Source organism: Haliaeetus albicilla, chromosome 3 (genome assembly GCF_947461875.1).
Source record: "Haliaeetus albicilla chromosome 3, bHalAlb1.1, whole genome shotgun sequence".
Lineage (NCBI taxonomy): Eukaryota > Metazoa > Chordata > Aves > Accipitriformes > Accipitridae > Haliaeetus > Haliaeetus albicilla.
In genome coordinates, this window is record NC_091485.1 from 58,295,678 (window position 1) to 58,311,376 (window position 15,699).

Sequence of the window (15,699 nt, forward strand, 5' to 3'; positions counted from 1 at the left end):
TAGGAGCTTCAAAGAAGCAATTCATTATTCGTTTTATACACCTATGCTTTAGGAAGGGATGAATCACACCTTACAGAGGTCCATTTGTCTCCCCTGATGGCAAGGGAGGTCTAGGCAACAGCTGAGAAGGTATTAACATTGTAGATATCCATGGTTTCCCAGGTGAATCTGACTCTAGATTTTTTTACCTTTTTGTATTTTTTTATGTTTTTCTAAACCCAAAATAATTCTTTACTACTTAAATCAGTATAGCTATTAGTTCTTGCTTACCAACACAAGCATTTATTACCAGTGTATCTTTGATAACTATGAAAATGCTTTGTATTTTCAAAACAACATCATTTGTTCTGGATGTCACAAATAATTTTAGAAATGCATTATTTGGTTAATCCTCACAACATCACTGTGAAATAGGTAAGTACCATTATGATTAAATGATGACAGTTAATTTCTGCCGTGTGCAGTCAAGCGGTACTACCCCAGGACATGCCATGCTTCCAGGTGACTGAATGTTTAGAGGGATCTGGGTCATATAGGACTGCATGATAAAGTGCTGAACTTCTTGGGGTAGACATTCATCACTGCTTCTGGGTGCATAGAAGGGAAAGTGTGTTTGTTGACTTTTTAGCTCATGCACGAGAGTTTATTTGTGCTGGGCGAGGAGTACTTGTCCTCTGGAGTGCTTTGGGAATGTAATTCTTAGAAAACTTCCATGGATAGAAAGAGTCCTTGTTCCTCAATTTCAGCCTGTCACATTTGCATAAATAGTACCTGTTGTGGTTTAAGCCCAGCCGGTAACAAAGCACCATGAAGCTGCTTGCTCACTTCTCTCCCCCCTCCAGTCCCAGTGGGATGAGGAGGAGAAAATATAAAGAAATGCTCGTGGGTCGAGACAGGGATGGGGAGGGATCACTCACCACTTATGGTCATGGGCAAACAGAGACTCAACTTGGGGAAAAAACAAAATTAATTTATTTTACTACCAATCAAATCAAAACAAGGACAATGAGAAGTAAATCCAAATCTTAAAACACCTTCCCCCCACCCCTCCCTCCTTCCCGGCTCAACTCCACTCCCAGTTTTCTCTCCCTGCTCCCCTCCAGCAGCGCAGGGGGACGGGGAATGGGGGTTGGGGTCAGCTCCCCACACCTTGTCTCTGCTGCTCCTTCCTCCTCAGGGGGAGGACTCTTCACCCGTCCCCTGCTCCAGTGTGGGGTCCCTCCCACAGGACACAGTCCTTCACCAACTTCTCTGTCATGGGTCCTTCCCACGGGCCGCAGTCCTTCAGTCACAGCCTGCTCCAGCGCGGGCTTTCCCATGGAGTCCCGGCCATCTTGGGGGGCATCCCCCTGCTCTGGCGTGGGCTCCCCCGGGCTGCAGGCGGGCATCTGCTCCCCGGCTCCCCTCCCTGGGCTGGGGGGGGACAGCCTGCCGTCTCACCACGGGCTGCAGGGGTATCCCCTCCTCCCCCGCTCCTCTCCTCCTTCCTGACTGACCTCGGTATCCGCAGAGGGGTTCCTCTCACATTCCAGTCCCCCACTCACTGCAGGTTCCCCTTCTGAAATCTGTTCTCCCAGAGGCGCTACCACCGTCACTGATGGGCTCGACCTGGGCCAGAGGTGGGTCAGACTTGGAGCTGGGGAAGCTTCCAGCAGCTTCTCACAGGAGCCACCCCTGCAGCCCCTCTCCTGCTACCAAAACCCCACCACACAAACCCAAAACAGAACCTCATTAACTAGCCATAATAAATTTTCCAAGGTTTTCAACTAGATCAACAATGTGACCTGAACACTTGCTGGAACAGTTCCCTTGTTTCATATGCTTTGATGTGCATACCTGACGGTGGGCGTAGGGACTAATGATATTTCATGACTTTTTTTTTGTAAGAGAAGACTGGATTCTAAGTAATCTGGTCACATTTTATTACATCTGAACAGTAATAAGCAATCATGATAATTTCTGTTAAATAGCTAAACCCCATCTTCTTTATCATAGGCTTTACTCTGAGGAAAAAATAATCTCACAGATGATTCCCACACTGCATTAGTAACTTTTTTTGGTTTGATTGAATGCATGTAGCAAGAGGATATAATGCTGTATAAGCAAGTGTATGAAAGTAATCACATCAAAAACCTATAAAACTAGATGCATTGGTATTGATTCCCCTCATATACAGTATTCCAATTACAGTTGCTTCAGTGTCAATATCTTTGGTATTCACTTATTAAAACTCTGGCAGGCAATGTTTTTATAGATGTCAGTAGGTGTATGTTTATGGGTATGAGCCTGTCAGAAAAAATCTGTTTAATGTCTCCAATTTTTGTAAATCTTTCATTGTCAGACAGAATTTCCTAGGGGTGGTGATGGGTGTACTGATCGATTTCACTCCTTTCTTCAGGCTGCATGAGACTTGGTATAGCTTTGATCAAACGTGTTCACAAACCAGAGAGAATTCATAATCTACCAGACTCCAGGAAGTCTCCTTAGGTAGTGCTAATTATGAATTCACACATGAGAGTCCTAAATGGATAAATTCTCAGTTTTTGAGTTCCACAGGCAGTTTCCGAAGGAATTTTGTAATACTGACTAATTCTTCACTTGATTTTGACTTTTAGGGTTCTAAAGCCTGTGGAGTATTAGAGGATGTTTGAGGGGGGGAGGTGGAAGGAAATGTAGTAATTTCACAGAAGGTTTATCTTGATCTGAAATTTGTTAGCCAGATCTTGTATGTTTATAATGCATTTAAAATACATTTCTAAACTTTTCAAGATCTCTGTCTCGTAATTGTATATGTAAAGCTTGGTTAAATGTCCATTTAAGTCAATGAGTGATTTTCTTTTGGTTTCAAGAGACTTTGGACAGAGTCCAGACATTGGTTGTGTGAGTGCATGCTCCTGTCACTGCTGTAAAGAGGAAGTCGTCTCTCCTTCCCTTGCTCTTTCTCTTCTGTGTCTCAAACCAAAGTTGGTATTTAGAGCATTGAAAGTGTTCTCAGCTTGCCTGGGAGCAAATAGAGTTGAATTCCCCTCTAGACACTACTGTAATACAAAGCATTAGTAATAATGTATATTATAGCGGTAATGACCTTAAATGTCAATAAAACCATAAATAACCGTAAGTAACCATAAAAGACTACAATCATGCTGACATCTGAAAGTGAATTAGAATCCAGAAAGAGAGGGTAATCTATTGTAATATCCAGATCTGCTCTTCAGTAACCCTGTTTGTGCTGTACTGAGGTTTTGCCTAAATTGAAAGGCAGAAAGCCCGAAAAACTCATGGCCATGTTGTTCCCTTCTGTTTCCTATACTACTGCTTTGTCTCCATAGTATCTTTCCTTTCCACTCTATTTTGATTTTCATTTGCCTTAATCATGCTGCTGTCGTTGATAGCTCTCAACTTCTGACTTAGTGGAAAAATTGCTGACAAAAGGTCCTCCATCTAAGAATGCTGTAAAACTTCTCCTCAGGAAAAGAATGTGTAACTTTAACAGGCAAATAATCTCATTTTTTTCAGGGAGAAGCCTTAAACTCAAGCACATACATATGCTTTTCTGTAACTGAACATATATAATAACCCTAATCAAAGAGATTTTGTTTGATGAATAATTGGGATGTGATTCTTTAAAATAATCCCTTTTGATTTGTCTTTGAAAGCATAATTAAATGTATGTGCCTTTATTATTGTTTTACTTAATCATTTATGGTGGGAATAGTTTTTTGTTAACGAGTAAAAATGTTTTAAAAGTAAATGGCAGACATATTGAGCAAAGGCTACTGAGCTATGAATTCTCTGTGAATTCATAGATACTATGAATGGTCTTCAATACATCATTGTTGCTTGCCACAAAGCACAATCTCAGTGATGTCACCTAAATTGCATTTGCTTTAAATTCTACTCATGAGACTAACAAAATTATTCTGATCTGCTTCATCAGTGTTAACCAGATTTCTGTGATTTGAGGAGCAAGTATTGTCTTAAGGAATTCTTTCAGGTTTAGTATTTATTTTATTTTCACTTGAAATCCCTTCTGCATAAAAAATTTAAAACTAGCCAGTGGCTGCACCTTATGTCAGTTTTTGTGTCCCCTTCCCTTGCCTTCCTTTCCCTTCCCAAATTTTTTGTCCTGAGATCATCAGGTTTAATAACTATACGAATCAACTCTTTCCTGCCCCTTTCTTGCTGCTATTTTAATGACTTCCAGAACCTTGGTGACTCAGGGCTCAATTCATTCATCAGAGCTGAATGCTTTGAACTGCTTCAGCAACATAATATGACTACCAGCCCCTTTAAGCTGCTCTGGGATAGAGTCTGCCTCTGCATGAGGGAAACCTCTGCTGCTTATTTGCTTCACAACCATTCCCTTTTCATGGCTCCAACTGGGGTATATGGCTAAATCCTAACTGCCAGGCTGGAGTCTCTAGATTGGATGTCATTAGCTAAATCTAAGACAAGGCATTTTTCTGGAAAGTGGTTTATAGCAAATTTTGTCACTTACCTTTGGTTATGATGTTGTATATGACTTTTAAAAAAGGGCTTCCCTCCCTCTATTTTCCAATCAGCTTTCAGATTGTCCAGATGAGTGTTTAGAATCTGCATAAGTTGGAGAAGGATCATTCTCAAATTATTTTTCCCTGTTGTTGTTTTCCTGCACTTGACACATCATATTCAGCTGAGCTGTTTCATGCCATAATGTTACTTACCTGTATGCATCTCATACCACCTTACATGTACAAACGTGCTTCTGCTTCTTGGCCTCCGCTTGCTTCCTTGGTGAAGCATGCATCTTTTATAGGTTTTGCATCACATCTGCTAGTCCTAAGCAGGTATCTCAGGTACCCTTAGGAATATCAAATGGCAGTAGATACTTGCACTTAAAAAAAGGGAGTTAAGCCCAAAATAGCCACGTTAAAAGAATTCAAATACTTTATAGTTAAATGAGTAAAATTTCATATATGGAAAGTCAAACCTCCAAAAAATCTCATCTAAGGCTAATTATTAACTTTAGCCTACCCAAAGATTTTTCTTGAAATGAAAGCAATACTTTTACTGAAGCAATTACTCTCCAGCTGTTTTCAGTCTTTTTCTTGGTTGTGAGGTATCAGCCCCACCTAGTGAATGATTAATGAATTCTTAAATACAGCACACCAGAAGAGTTATAAGCAAATGCTCATATTTTTTCTGGCCTGTATCTTCTGTTTCTCCTCCTAAGGACCTCAGTGACTCTTGATTTCACTGAAGCAGTATGTAAAATGTACTGGTGGAAGTGAAATTAGAAACAGGCCCAATGGCTTTCTCTCACATGTTACAAGATTAGTTATAACCCTCAACAGTTTTAGCATTGTGATATGATTGAGAGTACAAGGAACATCACAGCAGTACAAGTTTTGGAGCACAGAAGAGAGAAAGAATATTCCTGTGTTTTCCAAAGTTGTCAAAGAGAAAAACCCACTAACATGTTAAATACATCACCTAAGTAGGTAGTTACCTAACTAGGTAGTTAGGTAATCAGTGCACCAAAATGTAATTGGGAGACAAAGTAGTATGAGCAAGTTTAAAGGTACTGGGCCAGATTCTTGGTTGGAATAAATTGGAACAAGTTGGAATAAATTAGAATAAGCTTCTTTTTCTTGAGGCATTGCTTTTGGGCAACTGGGAACATACCTTGCTAATACTTGAAGGAAAGGTCTTGTTGATAGCAAATAATTGTTTCTGCTGTTCCACCCAAACAGTTTATATGCCCTTTGAAGAATTTAAAACAGCATGAGCTTGAATTTAATTTAGTTTAAACTTAAATCAAACAATTGATTTTTTTTAACTCTGATTTAATCTTTTATGGCAGCAGAATAGCTTAGAACATATCCTAAAGATAAACTCCTGAAACCACATGAAGTGGCTTTTAAGGGACCTAGCTTTACAGACTTGAGTACTTGGGTTAGAAGGCTTGTTTTCCTGGGTTTTCTATGTTGTCCTTTACTTCCTACTTCTGAGAGGAGGTTTGGCACAAAACAAGTTTTGAAAGCACTAGAAAGAGAGTTGACCCTCTCTAAAAAAAGATGAAGAACAAGAGTCTGCAGCTGTGAGCTACAGATCTCATCAGTGTAGGTGAGACTTGGCCTTCCCCTGGGAGATCCAGCAAGGACATGCTCCGCATGTACACTCCATATCTTACAAACAGGGAGAGTTTTGCCTGTACTGTGTTTCCACAGGCAGCATGTTCATATGGGATGCTGAACAGCCCAGAAATGGAGGCAATTGCTAAGAAATTCTGCATCACGTCCTTGCACCCTCACAGCTGGCTTGAACAGCATCTTTCTAGATTTCTTATAGTAGACAGGGAGGAGGGATAACACATTAACTACTGAGAGAGCCTAGGGAAATTAATCTAATTGAACTACTTGAAAAGGGCACCAAAGTTTACCTGCTGCTCATAAGCAGGCCACTAGTATCTGTTAATTTCATTTAGCAAATCTGGATTAGACAAGACTTGGAATGACAGAATCACAGGATGATTGAGATTGGAAGAGATGTCTGGAGGTCATCTGGTCCAACCCCCCCTGCTCAGCTTCAGTTTGTTGCACTTCATTCCATCTTCTGGATGCTAGCAGAACCGTGATAATGAACACGCAGATGCTGCTGAAGAGAGCTAAGCCTGGTTTGGAGACATGCAGCAATAAGAAGATGGATTCCTGGTGGGAGAATGTCACCCGTTTTATTTAAATGAGAATCCCTACTTTCCCCTCAGCGTCCTACACTGGGGTGGAGTTGCCTTGGAGCAGAAGGGAGCTGTGCTCCCCTATTTTGGCCTTCTGAGGCACGTCATGTGCTGCTGCACAGGGGCCCTAATCTACAGTTGGGCTGGATCTGGCCTTATCTTTTGTAATGCGATCCCTGTAATATCACTGTAAAATATGGTACCAAAAAGCCAAGATAAGTCACAAACTTGGCTTTTCAGTTATAAACACATATACATTTTTACATGACCAGATTCAAATATTTCAGTAAGACTCTTACAGTGTTTCAATAGTGAAATAATTTTGAATTTTATTTCTATTAATCTATATTTTCCAGTGCAGACCAAAGATAATGTTTGCATATCAAATTTTCATCTGGAATGAGATTCCCTCTAACTCCATTTATGGATAATCACCCATTTATTACGAATCCCTACTTCAAGGTCTACAATTCTCTTTAAAATCTCATATTATTTTCCTGTTTTCTATAAAGTCTTGGCTCCAGAACTCCTGTGATGTTAGACAATAACCTCATTTTTTATTGTAATACAAAGTAGAATAAAAGTCTTGGTTTTCATGTTAAGAAAGTATTGATCTTTTGTTCATAATCCAACCCCCAAAGAGAGAATTAAAATAAACTATTTAATATTCAAAGACATGCTTCTTAAAAGATCTCATGGGATTTGAATGCCTTACGTTAGCATTTTAGCCCGTGTCTGGCCTCGCTGGAGACAGGGTTGGGGGATGAGGTGTGCATCAGGCCTCTTCAGCTGCTCCCCTGTCACCAAACCAGGTGGCAGTCAACGCATTGCCTCGGGAGAGACGGCTTGCTCTGGCCTTTCTGCTTTGAAAATTTTCAAGGACCCTGTAAGATTTTGCAAAATATCATAATATGTAGAGTTACAGCGGTGCCTTTTCATTTAGTTCGCCTGGCACTCCTCAGCAGCCTGATGGGGCCTGCTGTGGTGTTTGCATGGTGCCTCATGGTGGAGGAATTGGTGGGCTGGTGCCCTGCTCCACGGTGGTGCCTTCTGGGGGAGGAATTGGTGGGCTGGTGCCCTGTTCCATGGTGGTGCCTCATGGTGGAGGATGCGGTATTTGGTGACCTGCTCCAGGGGCCTCATGGTGGAGGGCAGGCTGGAGCGGTGCCCTGCTCTGTGACGATGGCACAAGGGAGGAATCACAATCACAGTCAGATTTACAAACCCATGTTGATGTAACATCCCCTGTTTCATGCTTTATGAACGTTTGACCCAAAATGAAACTGAGCTTTTCTTAGCTCAGTCCAATAAAAAATAGACCAACACGTCCTCCATTCCCATCCAGGGATCTCACACTTTTGATTTGGAAATACAGTTTTGATATGAAAACCTTCCCTGGGGCCAGGACAGCTCTGTGGAGGGAGAGCTCTCATATCTGACAGATTGGTTTTGTCTTCAAGATTATGGTCCAAGTCACCTACCCTGAGAAGGCAGAGTCTGCATTTGAAGCCCACCTTGTGATTAATGGAAATGGAAAGGTTTTGCATGGCAGAGAGGAACTGGCAGTTAAACAGACAGTTGCTCTTCTGACAGTTGGCTTAGGCTTCGTAATCATGACCTGTAGCTAGTTACCCATCACATGGCCCAGTGACCTGTAAAGTGTTTGTGCTTCAGAAATTTGGCCTCGGTGTGGGAATAAGAGGCTTGAAAAACATGTATCAGCTTGCATTACAAAGGTAAAGGGCAGAAGCACTCAAAAATATCTCATAGATATGAAACAGGGAGCATGTGTTTTGGGGCCTTTTCCAGAGGTAGTTATAGCTGACACTTCTACATATGAACTGTTATGGCTGTAGCTATTGGTGCTTCAGAATGACCAGACTGCTCCTGCTCCTCATTCATGAAGTGTCTGACTATTTCCACCCATTTGGTAAATCTTTCAGTAAGAAGCTGTTGCTTTTAAGGTGTAGTAAAAGCTGTTTTTCCTTTGTCATTACAGCTTTCATAGATAGTACTGTATGTGAAAGGAGAGGAAATTTCAGTTTTGTTGTCTTATTAGCTATGTGATGATGAGCAGTTTTAGAAGAAATAATTATGTATGCTTCAGCTTATTTCTACTGGGGATGTAGAACTGCCACGATGGCTGAACAGAGCAAAAGGAATCAGCGCAAATGTATTGGCAAATGTAATAGTTCAGATCCAGAATTAGAACACTGCAAGACTCAAATAGTTAATCAGAGATAAAGAATAATATTTAGCAAATCATATTTAATTATTCTGTGCAAATTTGCATGTCACTCACTTTTCTATTCCATTATCTATGAATAAAATCTGATTAAATATGAACAGGAGATGATTGTACGCGTTTTGACGTGACAGTGCCACCTGCTGTCACATTATGCGATTTGTAGAGACTTTTCTGAGTAATTTAGAGGTTTACTCCCACTTTCAAAAGATAGACACCCAGGAAAGCTTAGGAGCTGTGGTGCTGAGCTGGTAGCCTCAGGTTGGTATTTGGTCCTGTTAACATTATTCTTTCTTGTATCTAGTTAATTTGGGGGAATGGAGTAACTTCACTGGGAGGGACTGAAACACACTCATTCCTCTGAGAGATGACTGATGAACAGTCATCTTCATGGCCTATTGAAGGTGGAGTCCACTGGCAGAATGTATGGAAGGTATGCCATTTCCTTCTCATTTGATTCAGGACCTCGACAGGTGCATGTGCTCTCTGAGTGCCCTAGTATTTGGCATGCATGCAAAGTCTGCAGAAGCGTGGCTAGGGCTCATGCTGGAGCTAAGGAGCCTTCATACCTTGGCTTGCTTTGTATAGTACCATTAGACAGTTCTGGACAGACCAAGAGCAGATCTGTTGGTACTCAGGGTACTTTTACAGGTTAAAACTTAGGCATTTGTAGGCCTTAAGCATCTATATGAATCGACACTCTTTGAATGGGAATTTTAAGAAGCTAGAGTTTGGATTAAAGCACCTACAGGAGCGGTTGAGTGTCGCATTCTCCATCCTTCATTGTCTTTTTCAACCTTCTCTAATTCTGCTCTACCCATTATGAAGTGAAGAGTGGGGAGGGACCAAAATAAGAGAAGGTATTCATGTTGGGGATGCACCTTGGATTTATAATAATCTGTTCTATTTTATTTTCCATTTCTATTTTTACACTTTTTAACATTCTGTGTGGTTTTTGCCCTCTACTGAGCTCAGGTTTTTCATAAGCGCTACAAAAACACCAGGATCTTTTTCTTGAGTACTGGTAGGTAATTCAGAATCCTACAATGAAAATGTAATGGTAAGATTGTTTTTCTTTATGTGCATTAGTTTATTTTATTTAGACTGATTTTCATGTGTTATTGCTTACTCTCATGAGGTCTGTCTGTTAGTGGCATTAGGAAACCGTATCACTTAACTCTTTGTTCCGTTTTCCAGATTATTCTTGAGCATGTTGAATAGCACAAACTTTCACACAGATATCTGGGGGATCCTGTTGTTAGCCTCCTTCCACTGAGAAAAAAAAGTGACTTATTCTTACTTCTGTCTCACTTTTGGTTTATTGCTTTAAAGCAGGTCTTTATTCATGAGAGGACTTTCCCTCTTACTTTCTGACAGCTTATTGTCTGTAACTGGCTTTGGTGAACAACCCTGTTGAATGCTTTCTGGGGTTCCTAGCAGATTATACCAAATAGATTTTTCTCCAATTGGTTTGTGAGGTATGGCTTCTCTTTACAAAGCTATGTTGATTCTTCCTCAAGATATTTTTATCCATGTACCAACTCTTTAATTCTACTGCTTATTATACTTTCTAAGAATTTGCCTGGTACAATTTCAGAATTACGTCTCTGGAGTTCTCAAAGCCCTTTTTAAAAATTGTCATCACATTTACTGCTTTCTATGCTGGATACTGAGATGGTTTTAAGCGCATGGTTACACATGGCAGTGAATTAATTTCCTTTAGAACTGGTGGGGAATGGTATTTCTCTTTGGCTGTCTTCTCAGTGTAGGTGCTCCATTTACAGTGTCTAAAAATGTAGTCTCAGAATTGTCTGTGATGTCTCATAATTATATATTTAAGCAATTCCACATATTCTGTCTTCTAGTTTTGCAACTCTTTAGACCTATCTCAGCTTGTCACAGCATGGCATCTGATGCTGTCTTGGTCAGACAGTGATACTGTAGTGATATTGTTACCTGTAATAGATATTCTGTGTTATGAGCTAATATGGCAAATTCATTTATCTGTTTTGACTCTGAGTAATCTTTTATAAACTACTGCTCTGTTACTAGTACAACAGCATCTGTCTGTCCCATATAATTTATGTCCTGGAATGGCAACTTCTCTGCAAAAATAATATTTGCCAATAATGAGATTTTTGGAATCAGTGGGTTTTAGTGATGAGTATTTCTGAAAATGCAATCAGGCACTTATCTGCATTTTCAGACACCTATCTAGATGAATTTCAAATTATGAATGTAAGAAAACCATTTTCCTTCCTTACTAAATAAAATTTTGGTAGTCATAACCAAGCTTACTGTTATTGAAACCATAGTTATGTTTTTCTTCTTAATGTACAACCAGTCAAATAGCTCTACTGTTACTTAAGGGATTAATGATACACATTGAGGAAACTTCAGAGACCCTCATGTGTTCAGTTTCGCTGAGATTTTTTCCTTACTTGTGGACATTTCCAAGCACAAATTAGCTGATTTCCCTCCTTTTCACTGCCTGTGCTTTCAAACTAAGGCAAGTGTTGTCCTATCTTCTTATGCCGGTATTCCTCTGTTCATAGGACTCTGTAGACAAACTCTTTTCTTCCCAGTTATTTGCTTATCAGTATGTAAAATCTTCAGAATTCCTCATTCTTATTACTGGCATTCCTATGTTGCTGATGGCATTAAAAATTCTCAGACTAATGGAGGTTATGCATACCTCCCTTAGCCTTAGTCCTCACAGGTTTTGTACTACTGAAGTTTCATTAGCAGTATTTTAATTCTCCTTAGCAGCTATAGAGGGCTTTGGGTAAAATTCTCACACAAGGGTACCGGAGATTACATTTTAAAGTAACTCCACTTATATGCATTCCATGTACAGCATATAGCAATAGTTTCTATAAAATCATAAGATGTGATAGGGTCTTGTTAGACTTACTGGTTTCCTTCTGGGTTTCCACAACATTAGGTGCTAAAGACACTTTTGAAAATGGAAATGAATTATCCAGTCATTTATTCTCTTTGCTCATTTCTACTCATGCCTTGTCTCCAGTTTAGCAGGTTAACTTAACTGAATCATTTCCCTGTGCGGACATGAAATGTAGTGAGAGCCAAATCATGAGAAAACCAAAGTGTGTAGACAACCCCTAGCTAATTACTTAGGGGAAAATGGGACAACATTTTTGTTTTTCTTTAATCATGTAGTTTATTGTTGATTTTTGCCAAACTTGCCCTGGAGGGAGAGGAGATGATGAATAAATCATTGTTTGTTTGGCACGTTAAGATGGATAGATTTTTCTGATGCTGTCCAAAGAAGATGAAAGTGATACCAAAGAACAGTTCTCTTCAACCTAGTAATTAATTTGTAGATTAGTGTACTTCAGCCTTCCACCCCACAAAAGAGAAATGTTTTACAGTTTCATACATTAAGATGAAGAGGAAATGTGATAACAAAATAGGGTGTCTGCATGCTGAACACTAAATAGCTCTTGTTTGGCACACAAAGGGGTTTGGAAGAAAAGCATAGATGTATAGTTATGTAGCAGTTTCTTCCTCTGAAAGGGGCAGATTCAAGGTTAGAAGCTCCTGTGACCTTCAGTAAATTTTGGATCATACCTAGTGGAGCTAATTATTTCCCACAAACCTGAAACATTATTCATCATCCCACAGCTTCCTCTGCAGAGATGAAGGGAGGATTTGGGATTTCAGTAAAAAAAAGAGAATTAAACAGACTTTATCTATTTAGAACACAGGCAGCTACTGTCATTTGAAAAGTCTGATCCATGAACTGTCTGTTCATGAATGGGTGCTTGGATACAACAGCCGCAACATTTATTACTGGCTTAGGTGTGTGAAAAAGCACTAGCCTGATAGCTCAAGTGAGGTGAACACTCACAGGAGATAAATTGCCATTTTGTGACACATACCTGTGGTACAGCAAATAAAGAGAGGAAATGGAGACGCCAGACAGATGCAGCATAACAGCGCAGAGCAGAGAGAAATTTCTGTAGAACAGTGGGTGGCGCTGTGCACATATGCTAAAAAAATTCAGCCTGCTGCCTAATATGTGCACTGTTAGAAAAGGAAAATGAAGGTGACACTATATATAGTTCAACATTTTATCCATAAAGAACAGGACTTACACACATTTAATACTAGGTCTTCATCTTAGGCAGATAATGATGATGGTGATGATGATGATTATACTTTACAGCTCCATTCAGTCTGCTTTTGGGAGATACCAAAGCACGTTAGTGAAATCAGTGTAACATATTTCAGTAAGATAGGTAAACACAATTCCTTTCCTGAAAGGAGGAGATACGGAATTGGTTTTACTCCTGTCCCTCGAGGGCTGGGGGGAGCACCCTGGCAGCATGCTCAACCATGGTAACTCGTTTTAGGGCTGGCCGGGCTCTGGACCACACAGCTGCAGAGGGACTGGCCAGCTGCCAGAGGGCAGGTGAGAGGGGGAAAACAGGGTTCTAGCACGCAGTAACAAGCCTTGCCTTCTCTTTGCTGTCCCCCAGTGCTCTCTGTGTTGCTACAGGAAGCATTGTGATCGCTTCTGCTCTTCTTAGAGAGGAGCCTTATGTTTGGATATCAAAGTGACAAAACACCCTCTGTAATTTTCCAGTGCAGACTAAGGTACAACATTATGAATATCTGTTTCAATAAATAATCTTCCTACAAAACAGAACCTGTATTCTATTATGCAGTATAATGTGCAGAGATGTATATGGAGAAATATTCTGTGGGAGATCTTCAAATAGTAGAAGGAGAAGCTGTATTTGCACAGATCTCTGCCTGATTCATACGTGTGTATTATTTCTTGTACAGACCTAATAGAAATTGCAGTTCCCATGTGAATATATTGAAAATTCTGGCGATATTCCTTTGTATGGGCACAGTGAAGCTGACCTTTTTCACAACTGGTGAGCAGTCCAGAATTAAAGGACATTCAGTTATAAGAAATATTTTTTATTCTTTCTTTGCTAAAAATACATATGCATTACAAAAAGATTAATAATTCTAACTAATCTTAGTCAAATAACGAAAGAGCGAGCACCCTAAAAACCACATCTGTTAGTTAAACTGTGCCAGATATTTAATGCATGACATGCACAACACACACACACACACACACAAAGACAATTAACAATTCAGATGGGTTTCCAGACTACTACACAATGATCTGATGGAAGTACATATTCAGAGCATGCATCCTTTTCTGCAGCTCTCTTCGGCAAAGCTACATACCATCGAGAATGTGAAACATGGCCAGAGCTAATGTGATAAAGATGAACAAATTGAATCTTTCAGTAATTTAAGGAACTGATTCTTCACAGCCAAGCACTGTTCCAAGCAATTTTCCCGTTGGTGTAACCACATTAATGAGGTTGAAATTGGTGACCTAATACAATGAAACTTAAGCTATGTGCAATTTTCTCTTGTGTACAGGTGGAAATCTTGATATGTGTCAGTGTAACATATTTAAAATAAGCATTTGTAGTGGTATAACTATTGACAGTGGTAGACGGCCAGCGCTCTTAACAGAGACAAGAGACTTTGAGTTACAAGCAAGGAAATTGCAGAAACCCTGTTAGTGGAGATGTTAGAGGAGTTGTTAAAGGAAGCCAAATGTAGTGGACTTTAAGACTCAGGGGAGTTCTCCTGTCCCGTGCAGATACACGCACTCACACACGTGCACACGGAGTGCACGCACGTCAGGCTGCAGAGATCAGCACGGAAAGCAGGGCCGTTCCCGGCGCCCATACAAACACCAACAGCACTCACACAGACATTACCACCACTGGCAGCAAGAGCTTTTCCTTCTGTCCAGCTCACCAGGGCAGGAGTTCCCCAGTGGGCCCCCCCTCCCTGCCTCACCCTACAATCTTTTCATCCACTGGGACACGCACAGCCGCAGGTCCCTCAAACCCCAGAGCAGTCTATCCTGATCATGTCTGCTCAGAGACCCTGCCCAGGCCCTGGGCCCCGTTTGTCCAGCCTCCAGCCCTGACCCCGGCTCTGTCTGACCTGACTGGTCCAGGTTGTATTTCGGTAGCCAGTCATCCCTCAACTCCCCATCACAGAGCAGAGAGAAAAGTGCACTGCAAAGGCTTGTTTAGATGTGAGCCACTGCTCTCATCCCACCTCCTCTCCAGGTTCCCAGAATTCCTCCTCCAGTGAGCCTACAGGCACAACATCTCAGTGTCTGTATAGTATGATGGGGATGACTTCCAGCTGATTAAGATAATTGGCACATTTGGGATGATTACAGTGTTGGAATAGGTGGTCGCTTTGGCAAAACAGGATAAACAAAGCTGTAGAATAGCATGGACTATATTTTCACCATCCCCTACAGAAAAAAAAATCATATTGCTGCTTTTGGTATTTTGGATGAATGTGTGTTAAACAAAACTGGCCGTGTACTGTCATGATGGCACACAGCATTCAACCCCTGGTAGCAATACAGACTGGGGGATGAAGGGATTGACAACAGCCCTGTGGAGAAGGACTTGGGGGTCCTGGTGGATGAAAAACTGGACATGAGCCGACAATGTGCGCTGGCAGCCAAGAAAGCCAACCATATCCTGGGCTGCATCAAAAGAAGCGTGGCCAACAGGTCGAGGGAGGTGATTCTGCCCCTCTACTCTGATCTGGTGAGACCCCACCTGCAGTACTGCGTCCAGCTCTGGGGTCCTGTATTGGTTATGTGTGGCAAGGTTTTGGTAGTGGGGGGGGTTACAGGGGTGGCTTCTGT